Below are 17,298 nucleotides of genomic sequence, written 5' to 3'. Positions count from 1 at the left end.
GAAGCCAAAATACGACATGGCAGTTTACGGACCGTATACCACTTTACAGTCCGTATTTCACTTTACGACCAACTGGCTAGAATGCAAACCTGCAGCTTTTCACATTTCCAAAACCTATAATTATTCATTATGGAGCATAACCTATCTCTTATTGCAATTGCCTTCGGAATCTTACTTAGGGTCGTCAAATGTTATTTCTTACTCATGAAAACATCGGATACTCGTACTCCTCGCGGGCCCATTCACTTGGACAACAACGGAGGATTTTTCCGAGGTGTAACAGTCGACCAGTCGACAGACCGTCCTTTGAAGCGTCGATAAGGTCGATTTTCCAGTGATGGCCTTAGTTAAAGAAAACAAAGGACGGAGCTATCGACGACGCGTCGAACTGATCGACGCTTCGTCGTTTATGTCATCGAACAAGATTTGTCAACAAGAAAAGAGAAAGACGGAATACTCAACGGAGCGTCGAACTGGTCGACGACACCGTCGAATGGATCACATCACTGAAGAAATAGAGGACGGAGGAATCGATGGATTGTCGAATGATCGAAGGTACGTCGATCTTGCTATCAGGGGCAACTTTGTCAGTCGTTGTTGTGCGTTTTTGGAGCCTATTTAAAGAACATTTTAGGTTATTTTTGGGAGCCAGTTTTTATTACACACGTGAACAAAGTTCCATTGGTGGGTGAGCATTGATTACTCCACTTTTGGAGCTTAGGGAAGACAATAAGATTCCATTTTCCATCATCTTTATCACACTTTGTAAGCTTTATGTCTCTATTATTGCTTACTACTTTTGTGACCATTATGTGTGAGTAGTTTCTTTAATCAAAGTTGTGGACCCAAATGATGGGTGTTATGTAATGAGTGTCTAACATTGTATATATATATATATATATATATATATATATATATATATATATATATATATATATATATATATATATATATATAATGGGTTATGATGTGTTTTATTATTTCTCATATTCATTGTTAGTTAGTGGTTGGTAACACTTGCTTATGCACAAACCCTAGTTTGTTGGAAAGATAAACTAGGGTGTGAGTTGAAATAATATAACAAGGACTCGGGGCGCTAACCCTCGTTTAATGAACTCACTTAGGGATAAGATGAGTTCTACTTGACATATTTAATCGGTCTTACTTGCAACTTTTCTACATTTGGGAAAATCATGAAAAGAAATACTTTCTAACTATTGGAAAATATTAGGAAGTGCATTAGAGATTAAGTGCATACAAAACCTCGACCCATTAGAAATATATCATATTGATACCCATAGCATAACATCTAATCACAGCGGGGACACAACTTTGGTTCTTTTAATCCAAACAAATTCCAAATACTTCAAAATAGCGAATACAAACTAAACCTATTGTCACGACCCAACCCCGTGGGCCGCGACCAGTGCCCTAGCTGGGCACCTATACGTACCCGATACCCAAATTATCATATTAACAAAATAATGTAATAATAATATTAGTGGACGCTACATAATTTAGCATAAAAAGCAGACTTGGCACACATAGGCCGATAAGGCCATCATAGAACAAAGTATCCCAAACATATGTACAGAACCCACACAGATATATCCACAGACCTCTACAGAACATAACATAATCATAAGACGGGACAGGGCCCCGTCATACCCAGAACAATGTACATATCCAGATAGCAGTGACAGACTGTACCAAAAGATGGGCTCTAAAGAAGAGAGCGCCCCAAAATAGCAGAAATGGGATCCTAAACGTGTGGATCAGCGAACCTGTCGTCTGTACCTGCGCGGCATGAAAACGCAGCTCCCGAAGAAAGGGGGGTCAGTACGAAATATGTACTGAATATGTAAAGCGGAATCACAGAAGTCAAATCATAATGATTTCAGAAAATAAGTACAAAATCCAGAGTGTCAAGTGCATATTTCCAAAACAGACAGAATGTGTACAGAAACATATGTCATATCATATCCGGTCCCTGCCACGGGACTCAGCAGACAGAACGTGGCCACCCTCCCGACGCTGGTGCCACAATACAGAGGAATCAGAAAAAGGGGCGTGGCCCCGTATCATAAAATGTCATATCAAAATGGCCATAACAGATCAGATCAGAATAGGCGGACATGGCACATCATACTCCACAGACCCATGTACGCGTATACCTGCCCCCTCACATCGGGGCGCGGCGAACAATGCAGAGAATCACGCTTGACAACATATCCTGGCCCGGGCTCAGTGTGGGAAACATTGGGACATCCACGAATGGAGTAGTGAGAAACTAATGCAATTTAAAAATATCATAAATGTTTTCAAAGACTCGATGAAGCGTATCAAAGCCAAACAGATCCAATTTTGTCGGACGGGATCATAATAAATGCATTTCGGATATCATAATAAATTACAGAAGTATAACTTTCCCGAAGGCATTCCGGGTGTCAAAATAATTTATAAGATGTAATAGAATATTTAAAACAATGTTCGTTAGGCGATTAGTAGGGTAATCAAAACATTTCTTTCAAAAATTGCTTAAAAAGAAAGCTTTAATACATTAAGGGCAAAACCGGGAATAGTGGGCCCGCCTCGGGACAAATAAGGCGACAGGCTCAAATTATGCCCTCTAAGCTTATGGTATCACCTAAGAAGGTTCTACAAGCATTCTATGACTTTCCAAGTAATTTGGAGCAAAGTTGCATTATTTCAAGAAAAGTGTACCAAAGTAGTTCAATTCTACTGAAGGAAAAACTGAAATTTTCTCTTGCGGATTCCGAGGGCCAAGAGGTCCTTCAAGGCCCGGATCCGACCCTAACACACTAAGGGCATGCCAAGGGAAGAATTGGGGTTGCTTTACATACCTTTCAAGCTCTTTACGCCTTTCCAAACTCACTTCCCGTTTCGTCGAAAAACTGCAATTGGTCAAGTTTACCAATTGTAAGCTATGAATACCAAAGTTTCAACTTAATGCATATTTGTCTACCGAAATTTCGGCAGCACTTCCCCTATACATATAGCACCCCGAGAATTTAACTGGGCTATAAATCATCAACAACAACCCAAACGACAACATCAATATCAACAATGAACATTAAAAACACAAATATCCTTCAACTAGTCATTTTTCTCACAAGTTGACATAACCTTTATTCTAACCCAAACTTTCACTAATATCAATAATTTCACATTCATCAACAATCAAAATCATCACCATATAGTTCTAGAAGCATTTCATATCGTTTTCCTGAAGTTACACACTCGATATACACAATATACAACTTTCCGTCAAAGTCATAACTTATGCAAAACATCAAATCTTTGGCATACAACTTCATAACAAGTTTCCAACTTCCAAATTCATCAATGATCATCATAATTCACAACCAAACAACTTCATTTCCTTAATGTCGGAAAATCATACTAAAACGACATAAGTTTCTACATTCCAATTCAATACAAACTTATATCATTCTAACTTCATTTACATTACAAACATCACAACAACACTTTAACACACTAAACAAACTTAATCCATTCCATTCCAAACCACTCCATACCACACGGCCAAATGCTATTTTCATCAATTCAATCAAATTTATTCCACTTTCATTCTCAACATAAATTCCATCGCATTCACAACTAGAATACAACATGAATTCAACACATTGTGGCTATATAATTAGGACATACCCACGGCTACACACTCACCACACACACCCACTTTGCAAACTTCCATTTCTTCATACAATCAACACATTTCTATATACTACAACACAATCAAAACTTCATAACACAATAAAAAGGTAGAAATTCTTACCTTTTCCTCAAGTCTTCTTCACTTGGAGATATGATCACTTTGGTGATTCTAATGCTTCCCACTCCAAAAAAACTATACCAAGTCACAAAGGAACCTTGACTTAGTAAGAATTCAACAAGAAATAAATTTTTAGAACAAGATTTGTGGGAGTGAAATCTTCACCACCAAACCCGAAACCCTCCTTGCTCTTTTTTTTTTTTGCTCTTGTTTGATCTTGCTTCATTCTTATCACAATTATTCTATGTATATAGTTGAAGTGCTTGGTCACATGACCAAGCACATGACCAACTAAAATGGGCTTGGATCAAGGCCTTAAGTGGCCGGCCATGACACCCCTTTTGGGCTTTACTTCCAATTAAATTTTTGAGCCCAATAGCTTGTGAATCATATTTTGTAATTCCCGAAACTAATTTCCAAAATTCCAAAATTGGCCTTAGCCTTGTCCCACACTTTCATGACTCTATTCTTTCATGCATAACTCCTATGTTCAACAAAATATCAAATTTGACCTTATATCTCAAAAATCCAATATATGACAAGTTTTTTTCCAAACGTGTGAAAACACGGGATATAACACCTATCCTCTACACTATTCGGAATAAAATTAAAGTTTCTAGAGATTAGTTACATATATAATTAGTACATTTTTCTCTCCATATTCCCTGTGGGATTCGACCCCAACCTTGTTTGGGTTACTATATTTGACAACGTCCGCTTTACTCCACTAATAGGTGTAATTTGAGCATATCAAATTTTGGCGCCGTTGCCGGTGAATACGGTTTTGAAATTACTGATTGTTGTGTACTTTTTTTTTATAATGCACTTTTCTCAAATTTGATCCGCTATTACATCCAGTTCTCGATTATGTAGCTCACACACCCCCAGCTTTAGGCTCTTGGCCTCTACTTCACACACATACCGCCCCCAGCTTAGGCGATTTTCCTATTTTCTCTAGTAGTGTCAAGGAGGGAACGGGTGCAAAGATGGAATGAATTCATGAAGCGGAGAAAAGGTTTGTTACGGCTAATCAAGAAAACAAGTCAAAGGCTCAAAATGGAAACTAATAATATTCATATAGAACAGGTTTTGGGCTTTTTAAGGTTAACGTGACTATTTACAAGGAAAGCCGATGATGACTTCACAACCAACTATCCTAAGCAATATAGCACAACCTACCAGGCAAGTTCTAGATCCACATATGGTAACAATGAACACAAGAAGTTCTCACACGCACAATGGCATCAGGATTTGAACACTCAACTCATACACACTCTAATATCTATGATGTCACAAAAAGAACCATACATGTCAATTCATTACAACTTATGATGCGCAATAAACTTTCGGAGGGGTCAATTTCAAATCAATCCATTTTCAAGTTCACAAATATCCTTTTCATTCAAAATTCATGCCATAAGTTCAAAATGCAACAACTATGAAAGTCACAATTACTTTAAATTCCGCCAACATTTCGGGGTTAAGTGTGCTAAGGTGGGAGGATGGGTGACCCCCCCGGGAAGTGTGCAAGATATTCTAAAGATTTAGCCATCAGAGACAAATGAAAAGATAGAATAACTTAAAGGGAAATTAGCGTATACGGAATGGTTGGGGACCATGAAAGGCCACACAGCACGCGATAGGCTAGATTAGAAGAGAGACAGAAAGTACACCACAACTTGGAATTTGGATAGGATTGAATAACGTTTGGAGGTATTTTGTGGACTAGTTGGTAATAATTATATGTAATATGAATGAGTACGATATTTCGTTTGTGATTGTATCAGTGGACACATGCGTCCAACTACTGGTGCTACGATAAGGAAGACCCCAAATTGAATAAGGATACTAAACTCCAAATAACAATAAAGGTAAATGGTACGAGTGCTACGAGATGAGGTGCTATTATTTTCACCACAGATTAAGATTCGAAATTTTAGCACAACAATATTGGGAAAGGAAAGTGTGGGTAAGCGGAAGACAAAGAGACCAAAATGTCGGAAAAAAATAAGAAATCCTGGTAAGGGAAGCCCGAGAGAAATTATTGGCAAGGTACGAGACTATTTGAATAAGAATTCGAAGATAGGCTTATGAAAAGGACAAGATGCGGTCATGTGGAGCAAACGAGGAATGTGTGAGGTTCGAGAACCAATTTTTTTAAAAAATGGGATTAAAGAAATAGTGACTACGACAAGGAATGTGAAGTAAGAATGTTATGTCCCGTGTTTTCGTACAATTGGAAATCGTGAAATAATTACGACTTGTGTGTTATAAGGACCTAATTTAAATTTTGTGAATATGACTATGTTGGTTGTGAAATCTTTGATGCTAAGACCTCGGGGAAGGCCGAGGGTAAACTTGGAATTTCGAAAATTAGTTTCGGGAATTACAAAACGGGACTTTTAATGAATTGGGCCAAGGAAATTGAAATAAACATTTGGGCCCAAAGAGGTGGGGTGGCCGGCCACTAAGGCATGGTCCAAGCCCACTTTTAAAAGTCATGTGCTATGCACATGACCTCTAGTATGGATATATATCAATGTAACACTTAGAAATTATCAAGAAAATCACAAATCATTCCTTTGAGTCAAAAACCCCATTCGGCCGAACCATAGAAAAAAAAAGAAAAGAAAATTTTCCTAGCTTGTGTTGTGATCCAAAAACCTTGGGTTCTACATATTTGTGAAGTACTCAAGACGCTCTCCGACGTGGTATAAATAGTTTGGCACGAGGACGACGTTTTCGACAAGTCGGGTTTTCAAGAAAAGGTAAGAATTTTGCCCCTTTTATGTTATAGAATTGATATGAATGTATTAAGAATTGGAAATAGACGAGAATCCCGTAATTTTAACGTAAATAGAAAGTCGTGGGTGTGTGTTTGTAGAGTGTTTGGCCGTGAGCCATAGAGAGAAAAATTGGTGTGAATTGATCTTGGCTAAGTTGGTATAATGTGTTGTTGTGATCCTTATATCGTAAATGATTGATTGTTGAATTAAATTGGCGGTGGAAAACGAATTCGGATATTATCGGAAAGTGTATATCCTTTGTATCTTTATGTATATCATTGTATATTTTGGGTGCTAGAGACTTTAGATATGAACTTATAATGATGTTAATGAATTCGGAATGAAACGACGTGAGTTAGAATGTTCGTCGTGCACTTTTGATTGTTTTGAAGAATTATGGAACATAATGGATTTTGGTGTAATTTCGGGTATGGCTTGGATTGTAGTTAGATTGTGATTGTATAAGTGTGAATGTGGAAATGAATCCAATTATGTAGATGTAGAATTGGAGTTTTGAAAGTTTGAATGGAAGTTGCCAATTTAGATAACAAAGTGGAATTTTGAAGCTAGAATGGCTTGATTGTTGTTTGTTGATGTGTGGGCTGTTGTTGTTGTTGTATTTTGAGCCGAGCTAAGTCTCGGGGATGTTAGATTTATAGGGGAAGTGCTGCCGAAATTTCGGTAGGCAAAAATTGGAGTTAAAGGCATTTTTAAGCCTAAGAATCTCAATTGGTAACTTTGACCATTTGCAGATTTTTGACGAAACGGGACTGGACTTTTGGAAGGGCTTACGACGTCTGTGAGGTATGTAAAGCTTCCCAATTCTTTATTTGGCATATCGTAGTGTGTTAGTTGAATATGAGACCTTCCGGAGCATTTCTGCTCCTCGAAACCCGATCCACAGGAAAGTTACTATTCATTCAATTCGATTGAAGCCTAAAGGCTCCCTTTTTGACTAGAATGCCATTATTCGTCCGAAACCTATCGAAATGTGGTCGGGTAACCTAGAAATGATTATGTATGACCCTTGGCATATTACTGCTCATAAAAAAATATATGTTCGCCACCTCACTTCGACTCGAGGTGGGTCCGCTACCCCAAATTGCCCGATTTGCCCTTCGGGCCATCTTTGAGAATAGAGTTAAACGTACCACTTCTGATCTTTGGAACATCCTTCCACGGGGTATGTTTGGACTATTCGATGCACTAATCCAGGTTTTGAACTATATGGACCATTTTGGGAATCGTTTTGCAAAATGAAACCTGATGTCGACTAAGTATTCGACTATTTTGTAATAGGATATGATTTATGAGTTTACTTTGTTTTGAAACACTATTTTGAAATACGATTTGCATTTGTTTGCTCACGACTCCGCTCGTGCCTTATTATGATTTCGTTCACCGGTTCCCGGGCCGGTTTTGATTCGTGCGTTGTATGATAAATTCGGCCGTATGCTGTGTTACGGTTCCCGAGGCTTCGCCATAGGGCCCGGTTCCGTTTGGAGTTATGCTGTGATATGGCTCGTGATGCGATACGCTCACCGATGATTATGATTATGTTCGGGGATGTACGGAGATTTGAAACCTTCTGGTGTTATGCTGTGTGTGGTGCCAGCGTCGGAGTGGCGACCACGTTCTTAAGCGTTTGCATGATTTTGTTTGCATAAAATACATGTATATGATTTCGATACAGATTTTGACATACCAGTTTGTACCCCACTTTGACATTTGATTTGCTTTCGGTTTTGATCTATAATTCTGTACTCCGTGCTTTACATACTCAGTACATATTTCGTACTGACCCCCTTTCTTCGGGGGCTGCGTTTTATGCCCGCAGGTGCAGATATCGGTGATCCTCCGCAGTAGGCTTCACTTCTTGCTATTCCGGAGTACTCTTATCCGATTCGGAGTCCACTTTTGGTACAGACTCTTTTGTTTTGTATATATTTGGTATGTCTGACTATTTGGGTACGGCGGGGCCCTGTCTCGCCACATGTCTTTGTTTTGAGTTCGTAGAGGCCTGTAGTCATATATGTGGGGCGAGGGTCCTATGTGTTTATTGTCTGATTTTGCTTTCGGGTCTTAAAGCGGTCTGTTTGATATGATGGCCCCAAATGGCCCTTTTGTATATATTTGTATTTTGACCGGCGATGTCTATTCCGCCGCTTTGTTTGAGTTTGATTTGATATGACCGCTTAAGACATATTTTCGATATAAATTATGTTTGATATAACTTCTTGAAAATTCTGAAATAAGTTTGGATTCGGAAATGAATATGCGATTTGGTCTGGGCACCCAGGTAGGGTGCCAGTCGCGGCCCACGGGGCTGGGTCGTGACAAAAGTGGTATCAGAGCGGTTTGTCCTCGGAATGTCTACAGGCCGTGTCTCGTAGAGTCTTGTTTATCGATGTGTTGTGCACCACATCTATAAACGGGAAGCTACAGGGCATTTAGGATGTTACTTTCTTTGTAATCTTAGATCGTGCGATAGAGCTGTGCTATTAGGATGATTTTGATCTGACTCGCCTTCGTGTTTGCAGTGATGCCTCCGAAGAAGGCAACGGCGGCCCAGAAGGGCAAGGCGAGGATTGGAGAGACTAGCCAGGCACAGCGAGCTACCCGGGCTCGTGTCTATGATTTGCCTGAGGATGTACCTCATTCGGAGGGGTCTGCTACACCCCCACTAGTACAGCCTGGAGCAGGACCTTCAGCAGCTCCAGAGGTCCGTGTACCCGCACCTGAGACTCCAGCTCCTCAGCCAGGGGCGGAGGATAGGACCCTGAGGGAGGCTGTACAGCTGTTGACTACACTGGTAGCAGGACAGGCTCGCAGGCGCGGGCGGAGGGACGACGATGATGATGACAGACGGGACAGCCTGAGAGTTCGGGAGTTTTTGCTATGTGGCCCTCCAGAGTTCTTCGGGTCTAAGCCCGACGAGGACCCCCACGACTTTATTCGGGGGATGCGACGCTCACTGGACTTGGTCAGGGCTTCAGAGACTGAGTCAGTTGAGCTGGCTTCGCACCGGCTTCGAGATGTGGCCACCCACTGGTACGAGACTTGGGAGCTGTCTAGAGGAGAGGGTGCCCCTCCAGCCACTTGGGATCAGTTTGTGACAGCATTCACCCGCCACTTTTTGCCACCAGAGTTACGGCGGGCACGGGCTGATCGATTCTTACGTCTGCAGCAGAGGGGTCGGAGTGTTCGCGAGTATAACCTTGAGTTTGATTCTCTGGCCCGATATGCACCGGCCGTGGTAGCAGATATGTCCGATCGGATGCACAGATATGTTATGGGATTGGACCGGTATTTGGTTGATAGTTGTATGGCAGTGTCATTGCAGGCAGACATGGACATTTTTCGGCTTCAGGCCTATGCGATGGGTATGGAGGACCGTCGCAGATCTGATCCTGCTGGCAGAGATCGAGACAGGAGGCCGCCCAAGAGGGCTAGATCCGTGGGTTATTCAGGGGATTCTCGAGGCGGACAGCCTCAGCAGCAGCAGCAGTATGACAGATATTTTCCTCCCTCCGGCCGGGGTACTCAGTCAGGTAGCCGGAGATTCGATAGTACAGGACCGTCTGGGGCCGGTCAGAGCTCCAGAGTGGCAGGTTCACAGGTACCCAGGGGTCCCAGCCAGGCCAGACCACCCAGGCCCCGTTGTTCTCATTGCGGGAAGTCACATCCCGGGGAGTGTTACCGAGCGACGGGAGCTTGTTTTTCTTGTGGCGGTCAGGGCCACTTTATGAGAGATTGTCCATTGGCTAGCGGTTCTGGTAGTGCTGCTCAGCAGACAGGGTCAGCCGCCGGTTCTTCTTCTGCTCCATCAGTTGCACGCCCTGGAGGGCGAGGTAATTCAGCACCGGCAGGACGCGGTCGAGGCTGCGGTGGCACTTCAGGTTCTAGCGGTCCCTCGAACCGCATATATGCTTTGGCCAGCCGCCAGGATCAGGAGGCTTCGCCAAACGTCGTCACAGGTACATTGCTGGTTTTCTCCAGATCTGTATATGCATTGATTGACCCTGGTTCTACTTTATCGTATATTTCCCCGCTCGTTGCTAGTAAGATTGGGATAGTGTCTGAGCCTATAGAACCGTTTGAGGTAGCTACGCCAGTTGGGGATTTTATTGTAGCGAGACAGATTTATAAGGATTGTTCTGTGACCATTTATGATCGTAGCACTAAGGCTGACTTGATAGAGTTAGACATGCTGGAGTTTGACGTCATTATGGGCATGGACTGGTTGTCTTCCTGTTATGCTAATGTCGACTGCCAGAAAAAGGTAGTTCGTTTTCAGTTTCCAGGAGAACCAGTCATAGAGTGGTTCGGATCTACAGCATCGCCGAGGGGTAAGTTTATTTCATACCTCAAGGCTAAGAAGATGACCCAGAAGGGTTATATCTATCATTTGGTTCGTGTACACGATACTGACGCGGAGGTACCTACCCTTCAGTCTGTTCCGGTCGTCAGCGAGTTTCCAGATGTTTTTCCTGACGAGCTTCCTGGCCTTCCGCCTGAGCGGGAGATTGATTTTTCTATTGAGTTGATGCCAGATACGCAGCCTATATCTATTCCTCCGTACAGGATGGCACCAGCCGAGTTGAAGGAGTTGAAGGAGCAGCTGAAAGATTTGCTGGATAAGGGCTTTATTAGACCCAGCACATCACCCTGGGGAGCGCCGGTGCTGTTTGTCAGAAAGAAAGACGGGTCATTGCGGATGTGTATCGACTACCGGCAGCTGAATAAGGTGACTGTTAAGAATAAATATCCCCTCCCCCGGATTGATGACTTGTTTGACCAGCTGCAGGGTGCTAGACACTTTTCAAAGATAGATCTGCGTTCTGGTTATCATCAGGTGCGAGTACGGGAGTCAGATATCCCGAAGACTGCTTTCAGGACTCGGTACGGGCATTATGAGTTCAGAGTTATGTCTTTCGGGCTGACTAATGCTCCAGCAGTATTTATGGATCTGATGAACCGGGTATTTCGGCCTTTCCTGGATATGTTTGTTATTGTGTTTATTGATGATATCCTGATTTACTCGCGATCAGTCGAGGAGCATTCAGATCATCTGAGGACGGTACTTGGCATCCACCGTCAACAGAAGTTATATGCTAAATTCTCTAAGTGTGAGTTCTGGTTGACTTCTGTGGCATTCTTGGGCCATATTATCGGCGCAGATGGTATTCGGGTTGACACGCAGAAGATTGAGGCTGTGCAGGATTGGCCCAGGCCTACTACACCGACAGAGGTGCGTAGTTTTCTTGGATTGGCTGGGTATTACCGCAGGTTCGTGGAGGATTTCTCTTCTATTTCAGCACCACTGACGAGGCTTACCCAGAAAGCAGCAAAATTCCAGTGGACAGATGCTTGCGAGCGCAGCTTTCAGATGCTGAAGGAGAGATTGATTACAACACCAGTTTTGGCACTTCCAGAGGGATCTGACGGGTATGTTGTCTATTGTGACGCCTCTGGTATTGGGATAGGATGTGTATTGATGCAGCACGGTCGAGTCATAGCCTATGCTTCCCGGCAGCTTAGACCGCACGAGAAGAACTATCCCACTCATGATCTTGAGTTGGCCGCGGTGATTCATGCTTTGAAGATTTGGCGGCATTATTTATATGGGGTCCATGTTGATATCTATACGGACCATAAGAGTCTCCAGTATATTTTCAGACAGAAGGAACTAAATTTGCGGCAGCGGAGATGGCTTGAGTTACTAAAGGACTACGACGTTGATATTCTGTACCATCCGGGGAAAGCCAATGTGGTAGCTGACGCGCTTAGCCGCAAGTCCGTGGGCAGTCTGGCTGATGTTCCATCTGATAAGAGAGATTTGGTTCGTGATATTCATCAGCTGGCCAGCCTCGGAGTTCGTTTGGTGGATTCTGGAGATTCTGGGATTTCTGTCCGTCCAGTTGCTGAGTCATCTATTATTCAGGAGGTAAAGCAGCGCCAGTTTGAGGATCCTCTTTTGATTCAGTACAGAGATGTGGCCCTTAGTAAATCAAAGACTCAGTTTGAGATCTCGCCTGACGGAGTATTATTATACGACGGCAGATTCTGTGTACCGGACGTTGCGGGCTTACGGCGGCAGATTATGGGCGAGGCCCATAATGCACGGTATTCTGTTCATCCTGGTTCCACTAAAATGTATCGGTACCTCAGGTGTTTGTATTGGTGGGACGGCATGAAGAAAGATATTGCTGAGTTTGTTAGTCAGTGCCCGAACTGCCAGCAAGTTAAGATCGAGCATCAGAAGCCCGGTGGATTATTACAGGAGATGGAAATTCCAGCCTGGAAATGGGAGATGATTAATATGGATTTCGTTGTTGGATTACCGCGCACTCCACGCAGGTACGACTCTATCTGGGTTGTTGTTGACAGGCTGACGAAATCAGCCCATTTCCTTCCGGTTCGGACTACTTATTCGGCTGAAGACTATGCCAGATTGTATATCAGAGAGATAGTCAGACTTCACGGAGTCCCTATATCTATTATTACTGACCGAGGTACCCAGTTTACAGCAAATTTCTGGAGGTCATTTCAGGAGGGATTAGGGACTCAGGTGAGTCTCAGTACAGCTTTTCACCCCCAGTCCGACGGGCAGGCCGAGCGCACTATTCAGACGCTCGAAGATATGTTGCGGGCCTGCGTTATTGATTTCAGGGGCAGCTGGGATGATCATTTGCCGCTTATTGAGTTTGCCTATAATAACAGTTATCACTCCAGCATCCAGATGGCTCCGTACGAGGCCCTTTATGGCAGGAGATGCAGGTCTCCTATTGGCTGGTTTGACGTGGGCGAGACTAAGTTGATTGGGCCATATGTAATCCAGGAGGCTGTAGATAAGGTAAAGCTTATTCGAGAATGATTATTGGCTGCTCAGAGTCGACAGAAAGCTTATGCAGATAGACGACGTCGACCGTTAGAGTTCCGGATTGGCGACTGGGTATTCCTGAAGGTGTCGCCCATGAAGGGTGTCATGAGATTCGGTAAAAAGGGTAAGTTGAGCCCCCGGTACATTGGACCGTATCAGATCGTGCGAAAGATAGGCGAGGTCGCCTATGAGCTAGACTTACCATCCGACTTGGAGGCCGTACACCCGGTGTTTCATGTGTCTATGTTGCGGAAATGCATTGGTGATCCTGCCAGGATATTCCCAGTTGACGACATTCAGGTGACGGAGCAGTTATCTTATGACGAGCAGCCTGTATCTATTCTGGATCGACAGGTGCGGAGACTACGCACTAAAGAAGTGCCCTCCGTCAAAGTCCTGTGGCGCAACAATAATCGGGAGGAGATGACTTGGGAGGCGGAGGACGAGATGAAGAAGAAATATCCCCACTTGTTTCCGACATCCGCAGGTAATCTAATTCCTTTTTCAGTTTGTTGTGTTGATTGATAAAATGAATTATGTATGTCATCATTAAAGAGGGACACTCCTGCCTTGATCATAAGACCTTATAAGACTAATCTAACATTCGGGGACGAATGTTCTTAAGGGGGGGAGAATGTTATGTCCCGTGTTTTCGTACAATTGGAAATCGTGAAATAATTACGACTTGTGTGTTATAAGGACCTAATTTAAATTTTGTGAATATGACTATGTTGGTTGTGAAATCTTTGATGCTAAGACCTCGGGGAAGGCCGAGGGTAAACTTGGAATTTCGAAAATTAGTTTCGGGAATTACAAAACGGGACTTTTAATGAATTGGGCCAAGGAAATTGAAATAAACATTTGGGCCCAAAGAGGTGGGGTGGCCGGCCACTAAGGCATGGTCCAAGCCCACTTTTAAAAGTCATGTGCTATGCACATGACCTCTAGTATGGATATATATCAATGTAACACTTAGAAATTATCAAGAAAATCACAAATCATTCCTTTGAGTCAAAAACCCCATTCGGCCGAACCATAGAAAAAAAAAGAAAAGAAAATTTTCCTAGCTTGTGTTGTGATCCAAAAACCTTGGGTTCTACATATTTGTGAAGTACTCAAGACGCTCTCCGACGTGGTATAAATAGTTTGGCACGAGGACGACGTTTTCGACAAGTCGGGTTTTCAAGAAAAGGTAAGAATTTTGCCCCTTTTATGTTATAGAATTGATATGAATGTATTAAGAATTGGAAATAGACGAGAATCCCGTAATTTTAACGTAAATAGAAAGTCGTGGGTGTGTGTTTGTAGAGTGTTTGGCCGTGAGCCATAGAGAGAAAAATTGGTGTGAATTGATCTTGGCTAAGTTGGTATAATGTGTTGTTGTGATCCTTATATCGTAAATGATTGATTGTTGAATTAAATTGGCGGTGGAAAACGAATTCGGATATTATCGGAAAGTGTATATCCTTTGTATCTTTATGTATATCATTGTATATTTTGGGTGCTAGAGACTTTAGATATGAACTTATAATGATGTTAATGAATTCGGAATGAAACGACGTGAGTTAGAATGTTCGTCGTGCACTTTTGATTGTTTTGAAGAATTATGGAACATAATGGATTTTGGTGTAATTTCGGGTATGGCTTGGATTGTAGTTAGATTGTGATTGTATAAGTGTGAATGTGGAAATGAATCCAATTATGTAGATGTAGAATTGGAGTTTTGAAAGTTTGAATGGAAGTTGCCAATTTAGATAACAAAGTGGAATTTTGAAGCTAGAATGGCTTGATTGTTGTTTGTTGATGTGTGGGCTGTTGTTGTTGTTGTATTTTGAGCCGAGCTAAGTCTCGGGGATGTTAGATTTATAGGGGAAGTGCTGCCGAAATTTCGGTAGGCAAAAATTGGAGTTAAAGGCATTTTTAAGCCTAAGAATCTCAATTGGTAACTTTGACCATTTGCAGATTTTTGACGAAACGGGACTGGACTTTTGGAAGGGCTTACGACGTCTGTGAGGTATGTAAAGCTTCCCAATTCTTTATTTGGCATATCGTAGTGTGTTAGTTGAATATGAGACCTTCCGGAGCATTTCTGCTCCTCGAAACCCGATCCACAGGAAAGTTACTATTCATTCAATTCGATTGAAGCCTAAAGGCTCCCTTTTTGACTAGAATGCCATTATTCGTCCGAAACCTATCGAAATGTGGTCGGGTAACCTAGAAATGATTATGTATGACCCTTGGCATATTACTGCTCATAAAAAAATATATGTTCGCCACCTCACTTCGACTCGAGGTGGGTCCGCTACCCCAAATTGCCCGATTTGCCCTTCGGGCCATCTTTGAGAATAGAGTTAAACGTACCACTTCTGATCTTTGGAACATCCTTCCACGGGGTATGTTTGGACTATTCGATGCACTAATCCAGGTTTTGAACTATATGGACCATTTTGGGAATCGTTTTGCAAAATGAAACCTGATGTCGACTAAGTATTCGACTATTTTGTAATAGGATATGATTTATGAGTTTACTTTGTTTTGAAACACTATTTTGAAATACGATTTGCATTTGTTTGCTCACGACTCCGCTCGTGCCTTATTATGACTTCGTTCACCGGTTCCCGGGCCGGTTTTGATTCGTGCGTTGTATGATAAATTCGGCCGTATGCTGTGTTACGGTTCCCGAGGCTTCGCCATAGGGCCCGGTTCCGTTTGGAGTTATGCTGTGATATGGCTCGTGATGCGATACGCTCACCGATGATTATGATTATGTTCGGGGATGTACGGAGATTTGAAACCTTCTGGTGTTATGCTGTGTGTGGTGCCAGCGTCGGAGTGGCGACCACGTTCTTAAGCGTTTGCATGATTTTGTTTGCATAAAATACATGTATATGATTTCGATACAGATTTTGACATACCAGTTTGTACCCCACTTTGACATTTGATTTGCTTTCGGTTTTGATCTATAATTCTGTACTCCGTGCTTTACATACTCAGTACATATTTCGTACTGACCCCCTTTCTTCGGGGGCTGCGTTTTATGCCCGCAGGTGCAGATATCGGTGATCCTCCGCAGTAGGCTTCACTTCTTGCTATTCCGGAGTACTCTTATCCGATCCGGAGTCCACTTTTGGTACAGACTCTTTTGTTTTGTATATATTTGGTATGTCTGACTATTTGGGTACGGCGGGGCCCTGTCTCGCCACATGTCTTTGTTTTGAGTTCGTAGAGGCCTGTAGTCATATATGTGGGGCGAGGGTCCTATGTGTTTATTGTCTGATTTTGCTTTCGGGTCTTAAAGCGGTCTGTTTGATATGATGGCCCCAAATGGCCCTTTTGTATATATTTGTATTTTGACCGGCGATGTCTATTCCGCCGCTTTGTTTGAGTTTGATTTGATATGACCGCTTAAGACATATTTTCGATATAAATTATGTTTGATATAACTTCTTGAAAATTCTGAAATAAGTTTGGATTCGGAAATGAATATGCGATTTGGTCTGGGCACCCAGGTAGGGTGCCAGTCGCGGCCCACGGGGCTGGGTCGTGACAAAGAAAAAGAACGATAAAGCCTTGTGACGAAACAATAACAGAAAAGAGATGACTTGGGAAGGACAAGGATACTAACTTGGTATGGTAGGTTAAAAAACCCATGATACGGAATAAGGATTCACGTAAAGACCGAAAAGATTGATTATAAAGGAAAATATGGTAGAAGATAAGGAATGGGCATCAAGAGAAGTATAACTATATGAGGGACCCTCCCGAAGTAACATAACACCCCATGAGGCCAGTTGAACATTCGAGGACCAATG

This window comes from Lycium barbarum, chromosome 6 (assembly GCF_019175385.1).
Source record: "Lycium barbarum isolate Lr01 chromosome 6, ASM1917538v2, whole genome shotgun sequence".
NCBI lineage: Eukaryota > Viridiplantae > Streptophyta > Magnoliopsida > Solanales > Solanaceae > Lycium > Lycium barbarum.
Note: the sequence above shows the minus strand (reverse complement) of the source record.